Source organism: Diadema antillarum, unplaced genomic scaffold (assembly GCF_040938485.1).
Source record: "Diadema antillarum isolate AM-2024a unplaced genomic scaffold, OU_Dant_1.0 seq00000153_RagTag, whole genome shotgun sequence".
In the NCBI taxonomy this organism is placed as follows: Eukaryota; Metazoa; Echinodermata; class Echinoidea; order Diadematoida; family Diadematidae; genus Diadema; species Diadema antillarum.
Genome location: NW_027271226.1, coordinates 308,914 through 315,672, shown reverse-complemented (window position 1 = coordinate 315,672; position 6,759 = coordinate 308,914).

Genomic DNA, 6,759 nt, shown 5'->3' with positions numbered 1-6,759 from the left:
TTAACCCGTTGAGGACAGTTTGATTTTACTACAACACGCATTTCCCATAGACGCTTGCCCAAGTATACTCGGGACTCGTCGTCAACGGGTTAAAGTCTAGTCACTTGATCCACCAGTAGACTGAGATCCCCACTGCAATGTTAATACAGAAGTGACATTGAGAGAACTGGTCAAAGTTTGTGCAAGAAGTTTGGTTACATTTTTGATTGTGATGGAGTATTTTTAGAATTGTAATAAAGAAAGGAAAGCTTGTAAGGGTCAACATATTCTGAAGATTATCACCACAGATGTCAGAATGTATTATCAATCCAGTTAGTCTTATGTGTATTATTCTCTTTAAAATATCAGGTCAGAAAATGTGATTATCTGCAAGCCATTATATCTTGAGACAATACCTACACACAGGGAACAAAATATCCTCTTTATGTGATTGTCGCAAATGGGCTAGTTTCAGATGATTTACTGCAGTGATTTTCCCAAACTGTCATCATCCTTGCCATAACCGATCAGAAATAGCTTTATTGGGCAGTCACATGTGATCCTGTCCTTGCCTTTTGTGTTGGCATCTTTGAGCTGACTAATATTTGCAATCAAACAAAATGAGAGAACTTTAAATTTCCTCTAGACAGTCACACTCTCATATCTTCAAAGTACATCTATTGTAGTTTTTTTTCAAAGGAATTTATCAGTTTTTCAAAGAAAACCACAGAGCCTGAATACTTTCTATTTTAATGGCGGATTTCCACTGTTCCAGTGTTATGTGGAGACGGCCTTCTGGTGGTGATCATCCAATGCATCTCCTCCTTGTCTGGGAAGGAGGGGGAATTTGGCAGAATGTTTGGCCCTTTTTTTGTTGTGTCTATTTTCTGATCTCGCATCAAATACAATGACATGGGACTGAGAGGCACCATGTCCTATAGCACCAAGGCGTTGACTTGGAATTAGTTGTGGTTCCGTGAGCACCATATCAAAAGACCTGTGAAACATTGCGAAAGGACTATGACTAGACAGTCTGCATTAGCCATGCCAAGGACCTCCATGCTTTGTGATACTTTACCTCGCATTTGTAGATTAGCAACACCTTAGGTAATTATGAACAGAAAGTGTCTTTTCTCATGACTCAATGAGTTTGAAATATGAGGATTGTCTTGGTCAGAGACGGTTTCATTTGTGTGAGTTATGGTGTCTTTGATGCAATGGAAAGTCTGATAATAAAAGGATATAGGGAGTATTGTAATGCTGAGATGAGTCATAAACAAAATGTTAATGGCTGACGTGGAAAAAAAAAGGATCATGATAGCAATTGAATTTTCCATCATTGAACATTCTGAAGTGAGGAAAATTATAACTATACAAACAGTTAGTTATTGTTCATTGCTTGTAAGATTTAAGTGGATCATTCATCAGCAGTGTTCCCACAGATTGCAGAGTGTAAGGTCTAGGAGAAAAAAAGTTACATAGTTCTAACCTTTTGAAATGCAATTCCTTTCACCCAAAGAGAGATCATCAAGTGAGAAGCAGAAGAGGATAAATACATGATATAGTCAATGGAATAATGCCCTTCATGCTCTCATCACAAGAAATGTAAAAGGAAATGTGAGAGAAACCTGTGCACTAGCTGGAAGGAACACTGATTGTTTTGACGGAGTAAGATGGAGGAGTTTGAGCAAGTGGGATAATAAGTCAATAGTACCTGAGTACTTCTCCTGAAGCAGCTCTTTGCTCCAGGACTTTTTACTCCAATGGTAAATATAAACTACCTTGGCCAGAGGACTGGTTACTTCATGTTCCCTTCTCTCCTCTGGCTGTGTACCCCCCAAATCCCTCTTCATCTCAGGAGAAGAGGTATTATCATCTAAAGTTTGTTGGTATATTCTCCATGGTGCAGACCCTGGGATGGTGGTCAGATGGAGGGCAGAGATTCAGTATGGAGAACCTACATATGCCTGTCCATGAGTTTGAAGCTTAATGTCATTTAAACCCAGCACATTCAGACATCTCGCCCATTGGCTTCCTCTCAGATACTCTTTAATGATTCAATGATTCCAAAATTGTTGTCTATATAGTGACAATGGCTGTATATATAGACTAGATGACATACAATTAAATCCTTCTTTTCTCCTCATCTCTGCACTTTCCCTTCACCCATATTTGCATTATCCCTGCTGTTTCTAAGCTGATCCCTAAACAATGCACGGATCTTCCTTTTATTTTGGAAACACTCTACCCCTGTGCACCTCTTGATATGACCTCGGTACGTATTTTATGAGAACCTGTAAAAAAAAAAAGTAAAGCTGCTCAGACATTGTGTGAAAGTCTAAGAAGAGAAAAGGTTCCATTGAGATCCACTGAGATGACAAAGCAATGGCTTTGTCGCTCTCTACCCCCCCCCCCCTTCCCCTCTTTTGCCTTGCAGAGACAAAGTAGAAAAGTTTGAAATGTTGCTGCTGCTAGCAAATCATTCTGTGAAGACCTTTTCAGCGATGACGTACGCCTTCTGATGATGAGCTAGGTACTACCAGAAGTTCTGACATCAACTCAAGGATCACATCTCGGCATTACAGTGTTTCTAAACCCTTCCTGTATCAAACTCGTAGAGCTTCAAAGAGCCTCTGTCTGTATTAAGTTATTGTGGCAAGTCTGTAACATTAGCGTGTTGAGAGTTAAGGAGCACCCAGTAGTATCAAAATATGATGCGAAAGACTTTTGGATGACAATGCACCCACATGTTTGATGGATCTGGGGCTAGCTGTACGCCATGAGAAGATATTTTTGACTGCAATGTATGGTGTGATTGGAAAGTAGTCTCAGCTGTTACATCACTGTCAGAAACTTTCTCACCTTGCACCTTCTTGAGAGTTGCTGATTCATGCCAGCTTGGAGTAGAATACGACTTGGAACATCATAACAGGAGATTTATCAGAAAAAAAAGAATGAACCTGATGGAAACTGTCACTGCATAGATACCATGATCATTGCAATATCGTGAGTATGTAGGATTTGTAAGATTTATTTTGCAGTTATATTGATCCGCTGAAGATATGTTTCCCAACAGTAGGGAACTGGTGTAATCCAGTGTGCCTCAACATTCCGTTCACAGTCAGTGGGAGGGCAGAAGGTGATTTCTCCTGGTTGTGTGAACACCAGGATCCATCTGACGTCATTCCTGGCCGTGTGAAGGCCATGCCTGTTGTTTTTAACCAAATATAAACTTTTCAGGGAAAAGATCCACTGAGCTTAGATTGCGTCAAACGGGGTGAGAAGGGGGCAGGGATGTTCCACTGTAAACCACAGCAGACCTCCCTGCTGCCAAGAAATCAATCTCGCTGCACGGAATGTCACAACCGGCACGAGGTATAACCTGGCAGATCCTGTCAGTGCGGAGACACATTCTGGGTGAATCGGTTGGATTTGGTAGGTTTACTTTGATGTCTGTGCACTTTATCTGTTGGAGAAGATTTTGCATCTTTTGGACCACATCTTAAGACTTTTGGTGACAGCTTTATATTTGTGGATTTAGTTGACAGACATGTGGTTTTGTTCCTAGTAGTGACAATCATATCAAACCCTGAACACTGTCTGCTGCAGTCCAGGATTAACTTTTGGCGATTGATGTTCATTTGATGAGAGCAGAGAAAAGACTAAAGTCAGTCAGTGCCATGTTCGAAAAGTTGAATATGTCTGTGCCTCTGCTCTTGGCTGAGTAGCAGATTGGAAATTTGTACATCCGTTGGACAACTTATAGAGAGAGGCAACTAGAATTGATAGAAGAGGAAATACTATGGAGGACTTAAGTGATCCTAGATCGACCTCTTGTGGACAGTTTGCCAGGTAAAAATGATATGAAGCATTTATGTGTCATGTGACTGATACTGATACACCAGAGCATCCTACCTGATATCCTGTCTAAATGAAATTGTCACATTTACAGGGTTTTCACTACAGCTGTGTAATTGGAAACTGTATATCCTGATTAGAGCTTGTCAGTTTAATAGAGGCGTGTTTCCTTATTGACAGGAAAAGATATATCGAGAGCAGCTTCCTCGATCCAATTTAGATGACTTCCTCTCATAAAGTGGAGTGTGGAGGGAGGATGGGGGTGAAGGACCTGAAAGGCGGGTGCTTGGTGCCAGTCGAAGGTTGTCCGTCCATTAAGGTCTGACGGTCCAAGCCTGTCCAGGGTTCAACAAGCAGCATGATGCTTCCCAGCCATGGAACGGAAGAACATCCTCTCTGGAGGCAGAAGTTGCCAATTTGAAAACTGATTTTCAGTCTTCCTTCATGCCACAAAATAGACTCTTTGGCAGTATAAAGAAGACCACATTAAAAATATTTTGTGTTCTAATTTCATGGCATCTATTAGATAATTTTCTATGTAATCATGTGCAGTGTATGTGTAGCAAAGGAAAAAAATAGGGACAAAGAACATTCCTCCAATTTGCTGTGATAATATAAAAGAGATTATTGCGTCAATTAAACTGAAAAACAGAAATTTTCACATGCATGAAACTTTCACAAATTTTGCGAATAGACAGGATTAGCAAAATTAAGTGCATGTGAAAGGTTTTGTCTACACAACGTATTCATGCCAGTGGCAATTCACAAAAGTTTTGTGCTGCAGAAAAGTGTCATTCTGCCTATGTATTTGGTTTTACAGTACTTCTTCTTAACCCCCAGATATAACTGGAGTTTGGAGATTTTTCAGTATGCAATATATAAGTATAAATAAATATAGTGGAATAGCTTTGAACCAAATGCAATAATGCAGTGCAACGTAGCAAGGTTGACTTTAATGATATGATGTGCAGACTTTGTGTGCCAGTTAATGCACGCACATATTAGTGGCAGAAAACAGCATCAAAGAAACATATTTAGTGCTAATCACTGTGGCACAGTTTTCTTGCTTCCAAACAGGAAGCCAATATTTGGTGCTATTCTGTAAACATGGTGTAGACCCCCAGGCTATGCTCTGCACACAAAGAAAGACTCTAGTTGAACTCTAGGTGAATAATTCCTGGATGTTGTTGTACACGCCTCAGCCTCCTGTTCAAGAAATTAATATTTCACGCCCGATTTGCTTTTCAGAAAGTTTCCTGTGATTACAGATGTGAGTGAGATAAGCTAAGTAATTGAAGGATTTGAAACTTGTTATGATGAAAATATTTCACTCTTATATCTATACACGCCAAATGACAGCAAACAGTTGGAATATATGTGAATGTATGTGTGTTTAAGAGCTATACACTTACCCAAAAGATAATTCCACAAAAGAATCCTATTTGAGTTGGACAGTAAGACACAGAACGTACAGAAAGCTCTCAAGATTATTGCCAAAAGGTACCTTTAAATTTTGATTTCATCCTGTGGTGAATTTACAGACTCCTTCTAAAGTCTCTTAGACGATACTTAAATATACATTATTTCTGTCTTACTCTTCATGTTGTGAGGACTAAAATCCACATGAATATTAGATGATGAATAGCATACACATGCCATTCCTCCTGTAGTTTTATTAACCAAACAGCCATCTGGCTTTACCTGTGAAATGTAAAGAGAAGAGCCTTTGTTGAAGCACACCGCAATATAGAATGAATATTTCCGGACCGGTTCACAAAGTCAACAGAAAGCTATCAGTTCTGCTCATTTCATTGAGTTTTTTTCTATCTCTCCACTCCCTTTTTCTCCCAAACCAGAGTTGTTTATTCTTCTTGTTGTGATAGTTATTGAAATAAAGCACAAAAAAATCAAATAGCCAAAAGGAAGTCATTATCAGGCAAGGTCAGTTAATGTCACAGAAAGGACAGTGGGCGGCCTTGTGATGTAGATGACCGTTAATTTCAGAGCAGCGTCCAGAATCACCCTTGTCTGTCCTGCACCCACCTTTTTTTTTTCTCTTTTCTGACTCATCATTAGCCTTTGATCAAGGCTAGACATTCATACATTTTTGAGAGATCACAACCATTTAACAATTTTACATTTGTTTCGTAAATCACTGACCCATAAAGTTAAAAGAAATTCCGGCCATTGTCTCCACCCCCCAGGTTGTAAAAGGCTCGGATCTCACAGGTGTAAAACATATTTTTGCTTTATGTCATTATGTCCTATACCACTCATGACAATGCCGGTGGTGGCATTCTGTTTATGATTTCCTTCTTCATTCACAGATTCAAATAACTTGAAGTTTAATCTCCATCTGTGCTGTTTTCTCTCCTTCTCAAGTCTTTCTGCATGGATTCTTTAACAGTGACTTAATCCTTTCTGCCGGTACACATCGACAAGTACTTTGGAATATCGTGAACCTTCGCTGGTGGCTTCTTGTTGACTCTCCTTTCATTCAGAAAACAGTCCAAACGTTGTCATATGTTGATTGATATTGATATGTACGCATATTTTCTTTGCTGTTGTCAGTCTCTGCTGCTTACAAAGAAATGGAAGTCTGTTTTCTAGCCAAGTGGAACGATGGTGTATGCATCTTGTTATTGGACGTCTGACAATAATCTGGTATTAGTATGCTTGGCTGCTACTCTCCAGAGTTTCTCTTTGCTTCAGTGGTGCTGTAAAGGACTCCTTGCATTATAGTATAGATCAATGTGGACTGGTGTCACAGGAGTACATATTTCTGGAAAAGAGTAGAATTCATGGCATGAGAAGTGAGTAAGATTCACAGTTTTGTTTATGTCTCCTTTCATAGTATTTAGCATTCATGATTACCTGTACTTTTACCGGTATTCAAAATAGCAAATCAGCACTTTGTCTTCC